Here is a 20,658-nt window from a genome sequence, read left to right on the forward strand (position 1 = left end):
TATAGGCACACAGTTTTGTTAGAAAACGCTTGTGAGGAACGGTGTCGAAAGCCTTATGGAACTCTAAAAATATGGAATGAATTTGACATCTCCTGTCGGATAGCACTCATTACTTCATGAGTATAAAGAGCTAGTTGTGTTTCACAAGAACGATGTTTCCTGAACCAGTGCTGACTGTGTGTCACTAGATCGTTTTCTTCGAGGTAATTCACAATTTTCGAACACTGTATATGTTCCAAAACCCTGCTGAGAATCAACGTTAGTGATATGGGCCTGTAATTCAGAGGATTACTCCTACTTCCCTTTTTGGGTATTGGTGTGACTTGAGCATTTTTCCAGTCTTTAGGTACCGAACTTACTGTGAGCGATCGGTTGTATATAATTGGTAAACATGGAGCTTTTGCATCGGCATACTCTCAAAGGAACCTGACTGGTAAACAATCTGGGCCGGAGGCCTTGTCTTCATTTATTTAAGCTGCTTTGCTACACCGAGGACATTACCTCTACGTTTCTCATCTTCGCAGTTGTTCTTGATTGGAATTCAGGAATATTTACTCCGTCTTCTTTGGTGAAGAAGTTTCTGAAAACTGTGTTTAATAACTGCGGTTTAGTGGCACTGTCATGAGTGACTTAACCATTGTTATCGCGGAGTGAAGGTTGTAATACCAATATCGATTGTAAGTAATTTATACTGTGTAATTATGTGTGTGAGACTACGAAATGCTTGGTCTTTACTAATGAAGATCATTGAATTGTCAGAGAGAAAGTTGAAGTGTGTGATATGTGTATTATGGAAACTAAAATAATGTTTAAAAATAATTAAACTTTACAAACTGTGGTTGTTCAGAAAGAGAAATTGTATTTTGAATGCTAGTTCATGCTTAGGGAATTTGCATTGTATAGTATCAAAGATGTAGGAAACTCCCTCCGCTACGGAAGTGGCCTGGCGCGCGTTAAAAGTTGGTTTTGGCGGTCGATCTGGACGGGTGAGCACGTTACATAGTCAGTGGCTAGCCGTTGTAAGGTTAACATCGAGGGTGTCGAGTGAGGCATTTGAAAGCCAATTTATATTGAAATTGCCTCGGATGTGGTTTCGGCTGTCGTATGGTTCTCTTGTCATTATGGAATGGCTCTAAAACGAGGATAATACGTCGCCAAGAAGAATTTATAAAGAGCATTCAACAGCAAGAGTGTGAGACCAGACAGCCGCCAAGTGATTGCCACCACTATTGCGCCAATGCTCCGCCTGCTTCAGGAATTCAGATATGTATCATAATATGGACCAGTATGTTTGTGTGAGTGGTTTTCAATAATAATGCCAGTGGTTTAAACATGTGTGTGAACCTTAAAATTATCCTGATAGTGAAACCAATACAGGGTATCATCCTAAACCTGCAAAAGACCGAGTATCCTGTTACTGAATAACTATTGATATGCGTCTGCATTAAATGTGCCAGAGTTCAGTGCCAAAGTGTATAAATGTTGCTAGTTAAATCACCTGCTTCACAGGTAGTGAGAAAGGCACACAAATTGACTTATATGAAAGTAATTTTGCTTTGGTTATTACTGTGAACCATTTTCTGAAGTTAATTGAACTTAATAATTGAATTATTTGCTTTAAAGAATGAACATATAAATTATTTCAAGTCGGGTTCGAAACCAATATTGGCAAATTGCAATTTGCTTCTGAAATAGTCACAGAATTTGCCTGTAAAGACAGTTTCAGTTTATCGGTCCCCACCATATTCTTTTCTATCATAAGAAAGATAAACAGAATATTGCAGTTACTAAAGAAATCTGACACATTTACATAATAGTGAGAGCATAAAAAGTGTTTATGTAATGTTATTTAACTTCATTTGTGGTGTTTGTATGTTAGTTAAAGCAGAGCTCTTGTCATGGCCAATTTTAGTCTCATGATGTCTTGAGTAACATCTTAGTGCTGAATTGGTTAATGAGTGAGATAGAAACTATTTTTGCTATGAGTGAAACATCATTTAACATTCTATGGTTGCTGATTTGTGGAAATGGTAACTACTGCTACCCACTACTCAGTTCGTCCAGTAGTCGGGTGTATTCATTGGACTGTTTAAAAGGAGTATTAATTAAAGTCACTTTAGCAATTCAGTTTCACTTTTCTTTCAACTCAATGTTTCAAATTTTTATGCCCAATTAGGCTGGCGACCGTTTGTTGTTTCATTCACGTGAACTTCACTACTTTCATTACATCCAGAATAAAGCCTTTCAGTTTTCTATTAATTGCCATAGATACGGAATTACTGTTCGATACCGTCTAACCATTAGGTAATCACACGGTCAAATAAAAACAAAAATCCTCACAAAGTGTAACACTGAACTGCGAGCATAGCTTAATACTTGGCGTAATCTCGCAGCCAGAGTGTTACAAGGTATTGATTGAGTCTTACCACTGGTGTACTTTATGTATGATCAGAATCTCTTTGGGTTTTCTGCCAGATTCTGCCAGTTTCGCATTAACTTAATATGTCCAGACTGGTACTACAGTGACAAAAGATGGGCTAATAAGGGTGTTAACATCCCTCAAAAGAACTTAAAATTACCGCAGGAAAGTAAGTAAAATAGAAAAGACTGGAAATTCAGTAACTATTTCTAATAACATTTTTACTCTTTTCAGATACAGATAATAGAATTGACGTTTTTGATGAACTGCAGTGGGTGAGTAATTTATACACAAAAATTGTAAGGGAAACGATTTTGTATTAACCTAATATTATGTGTAAGTTCTTGTTGTTTACAAAGTATATGAATGTGTCGAAATATATAAATAAGCCGTCATAACTTTACTGACATGTAGAATTCGTTTTCTGTAAGCAGCGCACTCTGTTATAGCAAGGAAAAGAAAGGAACCAGCGGAAATGTGCTCCTGTCGGAGCATGAAAAAGGCAAATATGTTCGGCTTTGAAAGGCTCTGACAGAAACGTGAGGACCAAGCTGCCACAAGACTGCATCCTTCTTCCTCACCAAACATTTTGGAATATGAACATACTCGCGCTTTCTTCTGCTGAAAGAGAACAGCAGAGAGACAGTGGCGGTAGAAGAGGGAGGAGACAGTGCCAGTGACACAGAAAGAGGGGACAGAATGGTGGGAAAGAGAAAGTGGCACATAGAGAGAAAGAGAGTTGGAAGAGGACAACTGCAGGGGGAGCCACACAGAGAGAGGCAGAGAGAGAGAGAGAGAGAGAGAGAGAGAGAGAGAGAGAGAGGAGACAGTGGAAATGAAAGAAACAGCGGGATGGAGACCATACATAGGCTCGAGGCAGTCTGGACCCTCCCATACCGTCGCATTTTAACACGTAGGTGTAAGGGAGGGCGTATTTTGGACCGAAATATTAAACACACGGGTTTAGGGGAAAAGAGGAGTTGGAACGCCAAATATTTTTCAGTTGTTGACGAATGATGGAGACAGTGGCTGTAGGAAACAAAGACAAAAGCAGACAGTATAACTGAGAGAGGAGGCCGTTTCAGTGGGATATTCTGCAAGTCAGTGGGATGAAAGGGGCAGTGGGAGAGAGACGTACTGTATATAGACAGTGGCAGTGAGAGGGAGATGCTGATTATGAAGGGTTACTCATAATGAGTGACTGGGTAAACTGATTCAGAATGTTCTGTATTAAAAGAGCGTTAACATGTTCGAACGCCATAATTTTCAGTGAGGAAGATAGAATGAGTATTGAGACGGCTGGTTCTCCTCTTTACTCGTCTTTCTTTGCTCTCCGACAGGAGGATTTTTCCAATGGTACGAAATGCTGACCACCGTCACTGGAGAACACCGCTAACACTTCAACAATACCTCGTCAGCCAATGGCGACAGTCTGCACAGTTCGCTACGAGAAGCCGTAGTGAGAAGATCGGCCTGTTCAGACTGCGTAAACACTCCTCGCTCGGGTAGGGCTCGTGCAGTTCAAACAACGCTAGTTCGTCCCGATATTCGATAAACTTGCATAGCATCTGTCATATAGTTAAAACATGTGCCACTTTGAGATCACCACCATGCGTGGTGGTGACTGCAGCTCCTTTGCAGCACAGATTTCACAAAACCAGCATCACTGTGTCGCAATGGACAGTGACGCACTTCAAGTACCCATCGATTAAGTGATTACCGACGCAGCTATCGAATCCAACAACGCAGACGCACACCAGTATGTTGCATCTGTCAACAACAACAACGACAACAACAACAAGAGTCCTGTAGCCCTCGCAGAAACGTCAATACGACTGCACGAAAGCCGACCGCTGTGGTCAAGCGGTTCTAGGCGCTTCAGTCCGTAACCGCGCTGCTGCTACGGTCGCAGGTTCGAATCCTGCCTCGGGCATGGATGTGTGTAATATCCTTAGGTTAGTCAGATTGAAGTAGTTCTAAGTCTAGGGGACTGATGACCTCAGATGTTAAGTCCCATAGTGCTTAGAGGCATCTTTTGACTGCACGGAGGAGGTAGAGCAAGGCGACCAAGGAGACAAAATGAAGAAAGTGTTACGTGTCTACTCCACTAAAGAAGGAACCATTATCCGCCAACATGCCAGCTGCACTGCTAACTTATAGGAAGCAAAGACAGAGGCAGACTCCACCATGTGGCACCAGGCAAACTTATTAGATGGTACTTTGAGTCGTTATCAAGCGCAAAATCAATATTACGGTGGCAGTGAGAAACAGGTGTGAAAATTGAGACTGGGTCAGAATGAACTGCAGAAGTCTTGATTCAACATTTTTTCCTCAACAAAGTACATTAGGAAGCCTACACTCCAAAATTCCTCTCTATAAACAAAGTATCGTCAGTAATGTTGAAATCTTCTTTATGAAGTACGGATTACTAACTGAAATGATTGGGTGCTGCGAAGTTATTGACATCAGCCGATTTAGTAAAATTGTAAACCTTAACGGGGAAAGTGTAAGCAAAGCTGTCACCAGTTTGTGTTGTGACATTTCGTCTTACAATGCTGCAACTGTTTGCAGTTTGGACATGGCAACAAACAGTGCAGATATAACAGAAGATGTGCGTACTGCACAGGTCCGCACAGAAATGATGTCTGTGCGTGGGCCAATCATCTAACCTGCATCTACTCTACCGATGGTCACAGAGCTCTATCTTGAACCTGCCCAATGCACTTCACACACAAAGAAATTAACATGGTTATGTCTCTTAAAATATTGCCTGCCAAGAAGCAGCAGATGTGTTCAAAAACAGACATTACGCGAATGCAGCTGTTTCTCCCTCAAACATTATGGGACGGGATACAGAATTCACGTCCCTTACGACTCAACAGATGGCAGTTATAAGAGTCGAGGGGCATGAAAGGGAAGCAGTGGTTGGGAAAGAAGTGAGACAGGGTTGTAGCCTCTCCCCGATGTTATTCAATCTGTATATTGAGCAAGCAGTAAAGGAAACAAAAGAAAAATTCGGAGTAGGTATTAAAATTCATGGAGAAGAAGTAAACACTTTGAGGTTCGCTGATGACATTGTAATTCTGTCAGAGACAGCAAAGGACTTGGAAGAGCAGTTGAACGGAATGGACTGTGTCTTGAAAGGTGGATATAAGATGAACATCAACAAAAGCAAAACGAGGATAATGGAATGTAGTCAAATTAAATCGGGTGATGCTGAGGGAATTACATTAGGGAATGAGACACTTAAAGTAGTAAAGGAGTTTTGCTATTTAGGGAGTAAAATAGCTGATGATGGTCCAAGTAGAGAGGATATAAAATGTAGACTGGCAATGGCAAGGAAATCATTTCTGAAGAAGAGAAATTTGTTAACATCGAGTATAGATTTAAGTGTCAGGAAGTCGTTTCTGAAAGTATTTGTATGGAGTGTAGCCATGTATGGAAGTGAAACATGGACGATAACTAGTATGGACAAGAAGAGAATAGAAGCTTTCGAAATGTGGTGCTACAGAAGAATGCTGAAGATAAGGTGGGTAGATCACGTAACTAATGAGGAGGTATTGAATAGGACTGGGGAGAAGAGAAGTTTGTGGCGCAACTTGACTAGAAGAAGGGATCGGTTGGTAGGACATGTTTTGAGGCATCAAGGGATCACAAATTTAGCGTTGGAGGGCAGCGTGGAGGGTAAAAATCGTAGAGGGAGACCAAGAGATGAATACACTAAGCAGATTCAGAAGGATGTTGGTTGCAGTAGGTTCTGGGAGATGAAGAAGCTTGCACAGGATAGAGTAGCATGGAGAGCTGCATCAAACCAGTCTCAGGACTGAAGACCACAACAACAACAACGACTCAACAGCGGTTCTATGTAAATACCAGCACGATCACCTACGATCCGCAGCAACGGTGGCTCCAGTGGATTAACTGTCAATACCGCCACCCCTTCCTCTCATACATCATCCCCAACTACACCATCAGCAACATGTAAATTGTATGGTACGTAGAGGGGATCCATCAAAGCATGATCCCCCAGGACCATCTGCGCCAACCAAAACTCTGCCTTCCTCTCGCTCCGGTGGGTCCCAATGCCACTGTACCACAATATATCAGACATAGCCAACACAGTGATGTTGGAAACTACCTCGTTAATAACATTTTATGTGTAATTAGGGCTCTGACGAATGATATATCGTACCAGCTGGCCACTAATGGGCTCATTACAGTACTACAGAAAAGTTTCATTCCGATGTGAATTCAAAATATGTTGACTCCACTCCTTTCACCCCAAAATGGACTACATAATCAGCAATGGAACGCAAGATCGTTCGAAGCAAACAAATACAGACTTCGACATTCTCTGCTCGGAAGTAATGTACACATTTGTAGTATCACTAAAACATGGTCCACACCAAGCTAACCATACGCACTCCAAGGCTACGGCTACGGCTACGGCGGTGCAGTGTTGCTGGTAAAACAAGATATCAACTTTTCTGTTGTCAGTACTGGCAATCAGCATGATACATTCCAAATGGTGGGTATATGCGTGGGGATCAAGTATCCGGCATCTGGCTTTCCAACTAACAGTTAACAACAACAGTTGGCTACATCGGGAAATCCCTTCTGCTACTAGGTGACTTTCACTGTCACTATATGCTTTGGAGCTACAGAAATGCCAACACACAGGAAAAAATACTAGTGGGTGTATTAGATTCGGAATGCGTATTAGTACTAATCGATGACTCTCCAACAGTCACACCAAACGAAGTCTCTACGGCAGTAGACTTAATGCATAGCATCCCCTGCAGTGGCTACCGGCACAAATGCGAGTTATTTTAGTTTCTAATTACTTGCCGATTCAAATAGCAATACGCACACAGCCTATGGAGACCGGCAAACACGATATCAACCTGAAATGGAACACAAACAAAGCCAGCTAGAATCTATAAGAAACGCCACTGGAGGTAAAATGGAATCGATTATCGAAACTAAGCATCCCGAACGACACTATGGGGTCTTGGTGCCCGCTTATCAATGAAGCAGCGGAAGTCTCAATAGCTGAAAAAGGACATAAGTGGATTACCCATAGGCCATCAACATTTTGGTGGGATTCACAGTATGACGCAGTCCCCAAGGAACGAAGGGAAACATTAAGGCATTACAAAACAGTCTGTAATAATGCAAATTTTATTCCTCTTAAAAAATCACCAAGTAAAATGAAAGAAAATCGTGACAGAATTCCTGCACTGCAGTATGCGAAGAAACTAACCAGGATGTAGAATGTAATTAAATTAAATTCCATCCTAACAGATCTTGAAGGTTCAATGGTACTGACCGACCGCCGTGTCATCCTCATCCCACAGGCGTTACTGGATGCGGATGTGGAAGGGCATGTGGTCAGCTCCTCAACATGCCTCACAAGGGCTGAGTGCACCCCGCTTGCCAACAGTGCTCGGTAGACCCGGAAGGTCACCCATCAAAGTGCTAGCCTAACCCGACAGCTCTTAAATTCGGTGATCTGACGGGAACCGGTGGTACCACTGCGGCAACGTTGTTGGTTTGGAACATAATAAGGAACGTAAATAAACGATCTAACAATGGGCATATACACACTTCCATCATCCGACGAACTCTTAGAATCGTTCTGGTGCATATTAGCCCACTTGACGCGATGGACAAGGATGTCGAGGCGAATTCGAAGACAACAGTGTAATTACATGACACGTTTTACTCGAAACACTCTTGCGCTCTCCCAAGGGAAGGGTATTGCACCTAGCGCGGGTTATGTTGACTACTCTATGCCAAGGCACATCCGACACCAAGGAAAACTGTAGCCTCTCAAAATTTACGTAAGCGTATGGGCCCAAAATATCAAAACCGACTCACTGAAAATATTTCGTGTCATCCCCAGTCACAAATGGGGAAAAATATGTGATAAACACGAATAATATAGGTCTGTCACTAACCACCATGTTCGTCGAAGGTGTTGGAAAGGAATATCAAGCGGCGCTTTAACTTCCCTCCCCCTCTGAAATTTGAAGTTAAATTATTATGACTGAATGATATCTAGTTATTTGAATGGAAAATTTAGGGCGAGAGATGTCACTTCCACAATATTTTTGCACAATTATCTGCCACACTTCAGGTATAAAATTAATTACTCCACCTGGAATAAAATGTCAATGCCTCCACAGACCTTAGGCGATAGTTGGCTCTGAAAATTTTTAAAATAATGAGAGGCACAACCGTATACCGTGGGGAAGCCGTCTTGGGTGCTATGACGAACTCAATCTGCAGCATTTGAATCAGTGTTCAAGCTGTGAGTCAGTTTCGATAAAGTCCGGAAATAAATCTCTTAAAATAGCGCATAAATGACAGTGGTGCAGGCTCTACTGATTTACCACGATAGAAAGTTCCCCACTAGTCACGATGAACAAAATAATGTTCCGAGCCACAGATAAGGGAAAAGTTAAAATAACCAAAGAATTGAACGTACCTTTCCCATTCATGAAATTATATTTTTCCATAAACTATTTTAGTACACATCATCCTCTTGTATGAGATGAAATGTTACCATAATTCATCAAGTTTCATTCGGTTTTCAAGGCGGTAGCTTACGACAATACTATCCAATTTGAATATAACTGTATCGGTGAGATTGAAAACATGTCGTGCTCCAAGAGCAGATGGTTCTATGATGAATAAAAAGACTGTACCAAGATTGAATGGGAGGAGGGGATCAAGCACTCCCCTTGCCGTCTCCCCCCCCCCCCCCCCCGCCACCTTGCTTCCCTGTCCCGCCCCCTCCGGTTAATGCCTTTGAATCCAGTGCGTATCACACTCGCAGGAACCGCGAAGAAAAGATTAGACTAATTACGGCACGCACAGCGGTGTTTAAGCAGTCATTATTACTGCGCTCCATACGTGAATGCGAAGAGAGTAAGTCCTGACAACAGATAGCGATGGAAGCACTCTGTGCCATGCACTTCACAGTCGTTGCTGATTGTGGATGTAGGTGTAGATGCAGAACCAGACACTGGCGTCTATGCGATAATTGCGACTGTCTCCATCCACAGAATAGAAGCGAAATAAACCTTCTTATTTCCTACAGCGAGAACTGCCATTTCCATAGACTTTACGGTGATTTTTAGTTTGTAGATACGACTTTTAATACAGTCTGAGGATAAGGTGGCGGAAAGCATTATACGAATGTTCGACGTTTTTGTTGAAATAGACTACAATATATACGGTGTGCACCAGTGCAAATTCGCTTTGAAATGTAAATCGTTATAATTGGCACTATAGCATCAAGAAATAGAGGAGAATAAAGTTCTAAATACGTTTAATACACGTGACGAAGGAACGAGAACACTCCAAAATGTGAAAGAATGGAATACCAGAGTTCTGCAATAACAACTGCGTGCATCGGTCACTACGTAAACAACACAAAAATTATAAAACCACTTAAGCGGTCCTATAAAAGCAATATTTGAAGGTCATTGTATAAAATATCATTTTGAAACAATGGCAGATCAAAAAAACTGCCCTTCAGCAGCTTCCAGCTGACAGAGTCTTAAAGGTTGTGTTCAAATATCTACCAGACAAAATCCTCGCGCAAAACATCGATCAAGAACTCAAGATACTCGGATTTCAAAATGCTTCAGTGTACCAGTTTAAATCACAAGGCATAAACATGAGCAAGGAATATCACAACCGATATACTGTGTATTGCTCCCACCAGGACCAGGCTATGAAACTATCTTTGATGTAAAACACTCCATGGATACTAGAATAACAGTAGAAACATACTGGAACGAAGAGTGTCTTTCCCAGTGCAAACGATACCAACAATTTTTTCATACTGCTAATTATTGTTCCGTACTAGCAGTCAGCGTTGAACGTTCAGGACACCAGACTTCAGATGAATGTCAGATGCCAAAATTCAACATGCGCGAAGAACAACATCCTGTCTCCTTCAGAGGTTGCAGTGTTTTCCAAAATGCTCTCAGAATTTACAGTGAATAACCGCGAACCATCAGAAACATGACAACCCATGCAATGACAGTATCTAGACCTGTAAAACCACAAAACCCACGTGAATTTCTCGGACTGCTAAGAAGAAATACAGAGCTTCCCCAACAACAAAACATACGCCCCCAGCACTAAAATGTATGGACACGAAGACACCCACAAACCCAAACCCAGGGCCAACAATCAACTCCAATATTTGCGATGAAAAATTCAAATCATCCAGGATCGAGTTTCCAACTTCATGGCAAACAACCAACATTTGAACATACTGGAACTTATCAGGGAGACTTAAAAAAATTTTATTAATGCGCCAGACATAACATCAAAATTACGTCCCAACTAGAGGGAATATTAAAATTTTTTGCACCTCGATATAGCTAATAGGCACGTTAAGCGCAAGACCTTACATTTTGTATATGGAATGCAAACGGAATCACCAGTCAAGAAACGAAACTTGAATATTTTATAACAAGATACAAGATCAACATACTTCTTGTAACGGAAATCTATCTAAGGCGAACGCAAAGATTTAGATTAAAGAACATAACAGCTTATAGGATAGATAGGGCAAACAGACGGGAAGGGGGCATGGCTGTGTTCTCACGAAACATACTTCCACCCAACAGATAACCCTACCCCAATTAACGAACTTAGAAGCAATAGCAGTGGGGATTGAAATAACACTAGGAAGAATAACATTAGTTGCTGTATATCTCAGCCCCAGTCAACAATTAATCGAAGATGGCTTATTTCATATCGTTTATCCGTATGACAAAATTCTATTGGGAGGGGGGGGGGGGGGGAGGGGGATAAGGCTAAACATGATGCCTGGAACTCATGGAGAACCAACCTCAGGCGAACAAGATTACATGAAATGAAAGAACAAGTCAAATGCATTACCCTTGACCCAGATGAACCGACTCACTTCTCGACAGCACACAACAATAGACCATATGTAAAAGACATGTATTATGATAAAGAACTTACGGATAAACCCAAGACTAATCACAGTCAATGATTTAATATCAGCCCATGATCCAGTTAAAGGTGTACTGACGAAAGCAATTGAATCACAATACCAGCAGCGAAACACACATACGAATATGGACCAATATAAAGCGGACCTCATTAATAATGTACGACCAACACTGGCATTAAACAATAAACAAGAGATAGACGAAGCCATAACCACACACACATAAAATTCAAATAGCATATAGAAGCGCCATGATCACATGGACAAGTGAAAATCAGCAACATGAAAATTTTTCCCCCCTCCTTCAAGACCTGAAGACCTTAAAGAATACAGTGCGAAAAAGAAAGCACGAATTTCCACACCCTGCCGATCACAGAGAACTAAGACGATTATCTCGAGAACTATACCGTCTCGCTATCTAGTGGAGGATCGAAAAGTGAGAAGACAGAATGGATCACATCCTCCTACAAAGCAAAGAGGACTGGAACATTGTAAGATGCTTTCTCAAACGAAAACGACCAAAGACTGCCATGGAGTGACTAGCTGGCTTAGTCTTTGATCAGTTGATCAGTTATTTAAAGCAGAAATATTTGCAGAGACTTACAAAGCGCAAAGTACTAGTAGCTGCAGCGATAGCCCAGACGCTGAAAACAATAGAACAACGCAAATAGCGGAAAACATCAGACACACGTCGAGCAAACAAGCGCCTTTACTAACGACCCCGACTGAGATCCTGTGGGGCGGCGTGTGGTTATTATTGTTATTTAAATTGTTCCTATTATTTATGCTGTTGTTTGCTGTTCTCAACACTGGCTCTCTAACTACAATATTGGCAACCAGAAAGTGATTAGCAAAACGTGAAGCCTGTAATTAGAATTCCTAGTGCCCACTTCATCTGAGAAATACACTTATAGCTACAGCTCATAGCTCTGAGGAATTAGGAGATTGTCTGGGATTCATAATCAAAAACGATTCTCTCTAAAATGTTCACTATATTCTGAAATTCACAGACCAAAAAGAATCCACACAATCTGACTAACAAAACAGTTCAGAGTCTAATGCGCTGATGCAACTATAACTGTTCAAATTAAATGTTTAAGTGAATGCTCGCCATAATTTGATGATAATGTTCATCAAACGCCACGCTAAATAATGGTAGAATGTCTGTCCTGCGGTGGCACGTGAAAATACGACATACGCAAACTGAAGATAGATCATTAAAGTCATCCCAGAATTAACACTTCACTCGAAAACGATTTCATGGTTACGCGTATCCCGAGTAACTTATTACGGCATCCGAGTCTGTTTATAGCAATGATACCGACGCGACGCGACTCCCGGCACAGGTGGTGCGCTAATCAGCGTCTGGAGAGAACTGGGGCCTTTTCTTTTCTTTCGCGCAGCGTTCTTATATATAAAGCCGCGGTGCGGACGGCTAAGGGAACGCCTGATCAAATCCGCTTTCCCGACTAGCCGCTGGGCTAGTAATGCACCACTTTAAGTTATCGAATAAATCATTGCTTCCTTTGCTGATGGCCGATGAAGCTCTCAATTTAAATGTGCAATCAGCACACAGGTTAGTAATCATAATAAAAATCTGACGTGGCTAAGTCAAATATTTTAGGCGAGAGAATTAATTTAATTACACTACACGCAGTAGACGAGCACTGAACTTGCTCTTTGGAGATACGCTATCGCCATAGTTTTATAGTTGTTCTGTTGAAACTTCTCACTTCTTTATGATTATAGCGGATCTCCCTTCTACTTAAATTTAAAGATCCTAGCCTTATTTATTCGCCTACTAATCTATCTTGCTTCCTTAATTTCTAGGACAAAAACCAGAAAATCATGAATTTCAACTAAAATTTTAATTTGTGAGATCCAGAATACTGTTTCTACTAAATTATTATGAAAAAGGAATCTAAATATAAATTTTTAAGTTTCTAGCTCTTTGTGTTGCGCCAATGATTTTTACAGAAAAACTTCCAAATTTCGAAAATGGTTAAAGTTATTGAACTGATATTCAACACATATTAATTTAGTGTTACTACTGACATGCTAGAAACGTTTCAGGTTATTTACTTGATTTTTAAAGTATTGCGCAACATATATGATGTCAGAGCTAGTTACAGCGGACTAGGCTGGCACACAATGGAAAGACTGATGTGAATTTTATACGGCGTGAATAGGCTGCTTCCCTACAATCCGAAAAATAATTACGAATTTGAGCACAAAATCACCCCTGGCCCCGACGCCGTAACAGACCAACAATTGAAACAGATACCAAGAAAACCGATAGTACTAATAACACGAATTTTGAATGGATGTCTCAGGCAAGAATATTTCCCGATGCAGTCGAAAACATCTAGAATTTTACGTATATCAAAGGCGAGTAATGACTTAAAACTGCTCCAGAATCATCGTCGTATTAGCCTCCTTCCGACCTTATACAAAGTTTTCGAGCGAGTGATCCTACAAACTCTAAATCAACCACTACTTGAAAATGAGATCATTCGACCAAACAGTTACCATTTCAACCACAATATCGGAATAGATGGAGGTTTTACGCATATCCGAAAACGTAGTATATAACATGAATAGGGGGTATTACAGGCAGGAGCTTTCATAGATATAGGCTTTTGGTAAAGCCTGGAAAGATCGCCTTATCGTAAAACAACAGAATGGAAACTGCATTTCAAATTCCTACATAAATGTCATAGATAACTTTCTCAAAAACAGGAACTTCTTTGTAAAAATTGATAAACAACAATCAAGCATAAAATCAGTGGAACAAGAATTTCCTCAAGGATCGCTATTGTCGCCGAAATTGTTCATAATTTATGTTAACGACATACCTCTTTCACCGAACGTAGTATTGGTTCATTTTTCAGACAACTCTGCCTTACTTGCAAGTGGCAGTAGAATGACCGCTGCGATAACAAGGATACAAAGACAACTAAACGTTACAGAGAAATATGAAAGCCATTTCAAATGAAATGCGGAAAAAAACACATGCAACAATGCTTAGAGGAAGAGGCCGGAACAATGCGACAGATTACTGAGAAACGGAACCCACATAAATTGGACAAATCAGGTCAAATATCTTGGAGTAATGTTGGACAATAAGCTGATCTTTAAAACATATGTATACAAAAAAGAGAAAATGATACGACTCTGTACCACTTTTGGCTAGCTCTGACATGTGAATCCGAACAAAATTAATACTGTATAAAACAACAATATTACCGGCTCTATTATACAGCTGTTCTTCTTGGGGGGACAACTTGCAGTGCCAACCAGCAAATCCTGCCAAATGCCCAAAAACGATGTTTCAGAACAATGCTCAGTCCATCGGTGGACTATAACAAACAACGTAAATACTGAACTCACTATGCCAACAGTCACACAACAAATCCAAAGAAAAACTCGACAACTTTTGGAAAAATTGACCGATTAAGAAATACAACCAGATACCTAGAATATGCTGTAACAGTAGAACCCCCAGGCTGGTACAGAGTGATGGTTCCCACAGCCATCATAAGGAATTAAATAAAGAAAAACCGGTAATAATCACCATATTAGGATTAAAGGGTGGCAGTAGCCAAAATGCGCTAAAAGATCGAAATAAAGCAAAATTACGTTAAAAACTATGAACGAAGGCCATTGCGAATACGGTTTCCTTATTATACCAGACACTATAATATTAGTGTGATAGTAATATAAATATCATTTCCGCCATGTGGGGGCGCAGTTAATCAACGAAGTAGATCTAATCCATCGGATTAGCTTACTAATTGAACTATTCTAATAGCTATGTTATTACAGAATTCGCCAGATAGGGTTACAGTTAAATGACGAAGTAAGAGGAATCCATTGGATTAGATTATCAATTAATAGGGATACAATTACGTAACAAAATAGGTGGAATTCATCAGTTCCCTGTGTTTCATGTATACATGTTATTGGTCGCTGTTAGAAATTAATTCTCGAAACTGTTACAGAAATTGTGGGAAATATTGCCACACAACTATTAAAACTGACATGTTAAACACGTGGTTTTGCCAGCTTGAACTAACTTGTATGCTGAATACTTTAGACCAAATTCGAAGCTTTATTTCGGGTGCTGTTCACTTAGTGCATCAAGTGTAGGGCCACGAAATAAACAAAAGTAACATGATAGATTCGTTTACTCCAGCGCAAGATATTCCGTTTGAGAAAAGTGAGAGCATCGTAATAAAGTTATTTGTAAAATTTTAAGAACTGATCGATTTCAGCAAAGTTTATTCCACTACCGACAGGGCGCTAGATTTTTAGATAATCACTAAATAAGTTTCTCCAAGCCTTCACAATGTTGCATATCTATTAGGATAAGTATTATTTGTAACACGATTTTAAAAAGGCCCAGAAAGTATAAAATAATTTCTCCCATCCCCATCCAGATTTCTGTCCGCATACCGAAAATTTTTTCATGTAGTTTTATAATATGTATGATAATACTTGTAAAAATAAAAAGAAAGACGTGGGTACATGTAACAGATAACTAATGCATGAACAGTTCACCTACGTCCCGAACATGAGGTTAGGAATCTGTATGGGGCTACGATAATGTTTTCTATTTTCACATCGTTTGTAAATCTCTTGTATTAACAAGTTTTTTATTTAAATAATTATTTTCTGTTGCACAATCTTGAGTGTGTGAAATTTTTCGATCAGTTTCGAACATTTTGATGACATTACAACACAGACATTTGGTAAAAATTGGTGTGTAATTTCTGTTCATCTGAGTCAACCTATGTATGTACATGACCTATAGCGAAGAGAGAGTGAAGGTAAAACTAAAGAGATTCGAAGTCACCCGTAGGCTTACCAGCAATCTTTCTCACTGCACAACATTCGCGACTGAAACAGGAAAACGGGGAAATGTCAGTGGTCCACAAACTACCCTCCGCCACAAACCATACACGAAAGCGAATTATTATTTCATTCTCATCCGGTGATGAAAGTTTCAAGTCTCTAGCTCATCTGGAAGTTAGTTTAGAATCAGAAAGAGGAAAAAAGACAGTACCCTTCACGCTCCACCAACACCAGACAGGAACGCGAGTTAATAATAATGCATTGTCATCCAGTTTTGAGCTATGTTCAAAGTTTCAGGTCTCTATTTCATCAGGGAGTTGATTAGAATTCAACTGTGTGGAACTCCCTGTCTCCCGTCAGTTACTTTCGTAGAAGTATGAAAATACTTGTATGTCTCCAACGTCTTTCTTCTCCGGAAGTATCGTCTGCCACCGAGACACGGTAATGAAGTTCCACGTTACCTGAAGTGGTAGCCCGTAGCTACCAGGGATAAAGAACGGTGTGCGAGAAGTAACCGCCACAGAAAAATAACTGTTGTTTCCATAGCGGGCGCGCGGTGTGACAGTTAATAACCATATATTCATTCCACGGTTACAACTGCCACAGAAATGTAGCTTTATATTCATATGCTGACGGTTATTTCCATAGTCGCACGAATTCCTTATGGTCACTCTAAGTAGTTAGATAGAACGAAACCGAAGTAATATACTCGCAAACAAAGTTGACACTCGACGCGGTGGCTAGTGGGAGCGACTGTAAATGGGAAGTGCCTTTACGGTCGCTCCATGCTTCGTATGTATTTTTATAAGCGTCATCATCCCTGTGTTGTTGTTTTAAGTTCCACGATTTCTTTTCGCCTTGTTACTCTCTAAGTCTCCGATTTTATCGCCTGTTTTTTATTATTTGTTCTCTTGATCTTTGTCACAAAATCTGTCGGCTGAAGAGCGGCGTACTAAGCTGCTGCCAGCCCGCCCCCTTCGGGGGGAATTGAAATTCAATAAATGAAAAAAAAAAAAAAAACGGTCGCTCCCATCAGCCACCGCGCCGAGTGTCAACTCTGCGCATGTAGTACACACTTCTATAAGCAGATGGCGCGTAAACAGACAGTTACTTCCATGAGCTATAGAATGCCAATAGTCAGTCCCTCTGCCCTGTTCGTTTATCTGTTGTCGAGTCTCAGATGATGTGAAAGGGTAGTACGCATTTCGGTAAACAGCAGACGCCACGCACTATTGGCAGTTATTACAATTATTACAATAACTGCTAGTATCACACGAGCGGTTATCACAGTAACTGCTGCTTTTTAGTAACTGGTTATTTCTATCAGTTAGGTTATTTTTTGCCACCCCTAGTTCCGACCGCCGCCCACAAGGCAGTTCGAGGAGCGATCTATGATCGCGGAACGCCCGATCAGCGTGTAGCCAGTCCCTCCTGTCGTTATTGCCAGTGGATGAATCCTGGTGATGTTTCTGCGTCTTTATTCAAAGAAGCTCATCATTTAGCCTCACGAGTTTCAGTGGACCCCGTTCCAGACTTCCTACCTCCTATTGGGAATCTTTCCACACCTCAGGCAGCGACGCTATCCATTTGACTATGGAAGCGGTTACATATTAGTGAATGAGATACCAGAAGCAGCACATGACTGACGCTATTTGAGCAACAAAGTAACCGATCGATGGACGAAGTAAAGACGATATAAAATGTATACTCGCTATAGCAAGCAAAGTGTTTCTGAAAAGAGGAATTTGTTGATTCCTGATAAAAATTTAAGAGTTAGGAAGACTTTATCTGAAGGTGTTTGTATGAAGTTAAGCCTTGTACATAAATGAAACGTGGACGATAGGCAGTCAGAGAGGAAGAGATTAGAAGGATTTGGTTTGGCCCTACAGAAGAATCCTAAAGCCTAGGCGCGTAGATAGCGTAACGAGTGAGGAGGTGCTTAATCGAATTCGGCTGCAAACAAAATTATGGTGCAACTTGACTAAAAGAAGTGATAGATTAGCAGAACATATTCTGAGGCATCAAGGAACTGTCAGTTTGGTATAGGTTGCAAAGGGTGAGCAAGAGACAAGCAAAGGTTTAAGAGGATGTAATCTGGAGAAGGTACGCAGAGGTGAAGAGCCATGGAAAAGTTAGAGAATCATGGAGAGCTGCATCAAACCAGCGTTTGGACTGAAGATCATGACAGCTTTCTTTTCTCGTGTTAGCAGGAAGTTTAGATTCTCGATGAATATATCCTCAGCTCGGTTTTCTATTTGCATGCCCTGACAGAAATATGCTGTTTGCTGAATTTATACAATTTCTAGCAGTGTCGATCTGCAGTATGGACTCATACAGACCTGTCGTGGCCGATCACACGCTATGAGCAAATATCCATATCCCAATGTTAACTAGCCGGCCGCGGTGGCCGAGCGGTTCTAGGCGCTTCAGTACGAAACCATGCGGCTGCTCCGGTCACAGGTTCGAATCCTGCGTCGGGCATGAATGTGTGTGATGTCCTTAGGTTAGTTAGGTTTAAGTAGTTCTAAGTTTAGGGGACTGATGACCTCAGCTGTTAAGTCCGATAGTGCTTAGAGCAATTTGAACCATTTCTCCAATGTTAATATGAAGTAGCCACAGTAGTAAGCTGTTCTGCTAATATTTTCGATGTAGGGACCGTTATGTGCGATTGATAGTTTACTTTGCCTGAGGAAATATCCCTTGCCACGCACTTCATTGTGGAAAAACTGTAAGGCTATGTTAATGACGTGGCGGCCATTTTGGAAACCGCCATCTGGGATGCGGGTCGTAATTTTCAAACAAATATCAAACAGACGGACGACTACAGTCATTCGTACCCTTCATTTACACGTAGCTTTGCAGCTGCGGACGAAACGTGGCGATCAACACTAGAGGGATAACGAATTTAATAGACGAAAGGAGAAAATTAAAAAAAAATACAGAAAATAAAGCAGGTGAGGTGGAATAAAATCGTGTACAAAATGGGACTGGCAGAAAGTGAGTATGCCAAGCAGGAATAGCTAGAGGACAAATGCAGTGCTATATAAGCATGAATATATAGGAGAAAGCTGGACACCACATTAAGGAAATTTACGGAGACTTTTGGAGAAACGAAAGGCGACTATATGGGTATTATGATCTCAGATGGAAAACCAATATGAAGTAAAAAAGGAAAAATTGAAAAGTGGAACAAGTATGTAAAGTGGCTCTACAAGGGAAATGAACAATAAGAAAATTGTATAGAAATTGAGGAGGAAGTAAATTGGATGGGATATATCCTCACTGGGAGAAGTATTTGACTAAGTAATGAAGGTCAGAGGTCGAAATAATGTCAAGTTGATTCCATATTTTTAGATTTCCAGAAGGCTTTTGACACCGTTGCTCACAAAATATTTTCAATCAAACTGCGTGCATATGGAGTATCGTCCCAGTTGTGTGACTGGATTCGCGATTTCGTGTCAGAAATGTCGCAGTTCTTCGCAACCGACAGAAACTCATCGTGTAAAACAAAAGTAATATCTGATGTTCCCCAAGGAAGTGTTATAAGCTCTCTGCTGCTCCTGATGCACACGGGCTAGCCAAGTCAATGTGACCACCTGTCAAAAGCGTGAATAAGCATCTTCTGCAGCTTTGAGCGCTGCGAGACGTGCAAGAAGGGAGCCAACGACGTTAGTGAGTCGGAAGGTACAGACAGGTATGTGGAGCCATGCTGGCTCCAATGCCGTGGTCAGCTGCGCTAGGTTTCTCGGTTGACGATCCATGGCTCGAACAGCCCGATCGAGGTGGTCCCAAAGGTTCCCGATTGGGTTTTAATACTGGGAGTTTGGTAGCCGTAGGAATACGATAAACTCATCCTCGTGCTCCTCGAACCACGTGCGTACAATGTAAGTTGTGTGACGCGTTGCATTGTTCTGTTGGTAGAAGCCACAGTGCCGAGGAAAAAGAAACTGCATGTGGGGGTGGACATAGTCCCCAAAGAGAAATGCATACTTGTTCTGGTCCATTACGCCTTCCAAAATGACGAGGTCTCCCAGGGTATGCCACGAAAACATTGCTCAGACCATAACACTCCCTGTTTGCTTTCAGTGCTTCAAGCCGTACACGCCAACGGCCTTCTGTCCAAGGGAGCATCCAACGTGATTCATCCGAAAATGAAACCGTCGCCGCACAGCGGACATCCAGCTGAAATACTGCGAGGTTCCAGCCTTCGTCGGTAATGAACAGTAGTCAGCATTGGTGCATAAACCGGGCTCCTGTTGTGGAGGCCCATACGCAGCAACGTTCGCTGAACGATCTTTCCAGAGACACTGCTTGCAGCCCCTTGCATCATCTGGGTGGTCATTTACTCAACAGTTGCACGTCCGTTCACCTGAACATATTCCTG

The 20,658-nt window shown here is 41.3% G+C and overlaps 1 protein-coding gene across 2 annotated transcripts in view; it reads right to left on the reverse strand.

Moving 5' to 3' along the window:
* The window catches only part of LOC126474106 (prolactin-releasing peptide receptor-like), a 276,595-nt gene that overhangs the window by 30,980 nt on the left and 224,957 nt on the right, over positions 1 to 20,658 (reverse strand). The window contains exon 2 of one of the 2 annotated variants that reach the window (XR_007586575.1): positions 14,667 to 14,726. The exons of the other annotated variant lie outside the window; for it this stretch is intronic. The gene's annotated coding sequence lies outside the window, so the exon portion shown is untranslated. The remainder of the gene's footprint in view (positions 1 to 14,666; positions 14,727 to 20,658) is intronic. 2 annotated transcript variants of the gene reach the window in all.

The sequence above is a fragment of the Schistocerca serialis genome, chromosome 4, assembly GCF_023864345.2.
Source record: "Schistocerca serialis cubense isolate TAMUIC-IGC-003099 chromosome 4, iqSchSeri2.2, whole genome shotgun sequence".
Lineage (NCBI taxonomy): Eukaryota > Metazoa > Arthropoda > Insecta > Orthoptera > Acrididae > Schistocerca > Schistocerca serialis.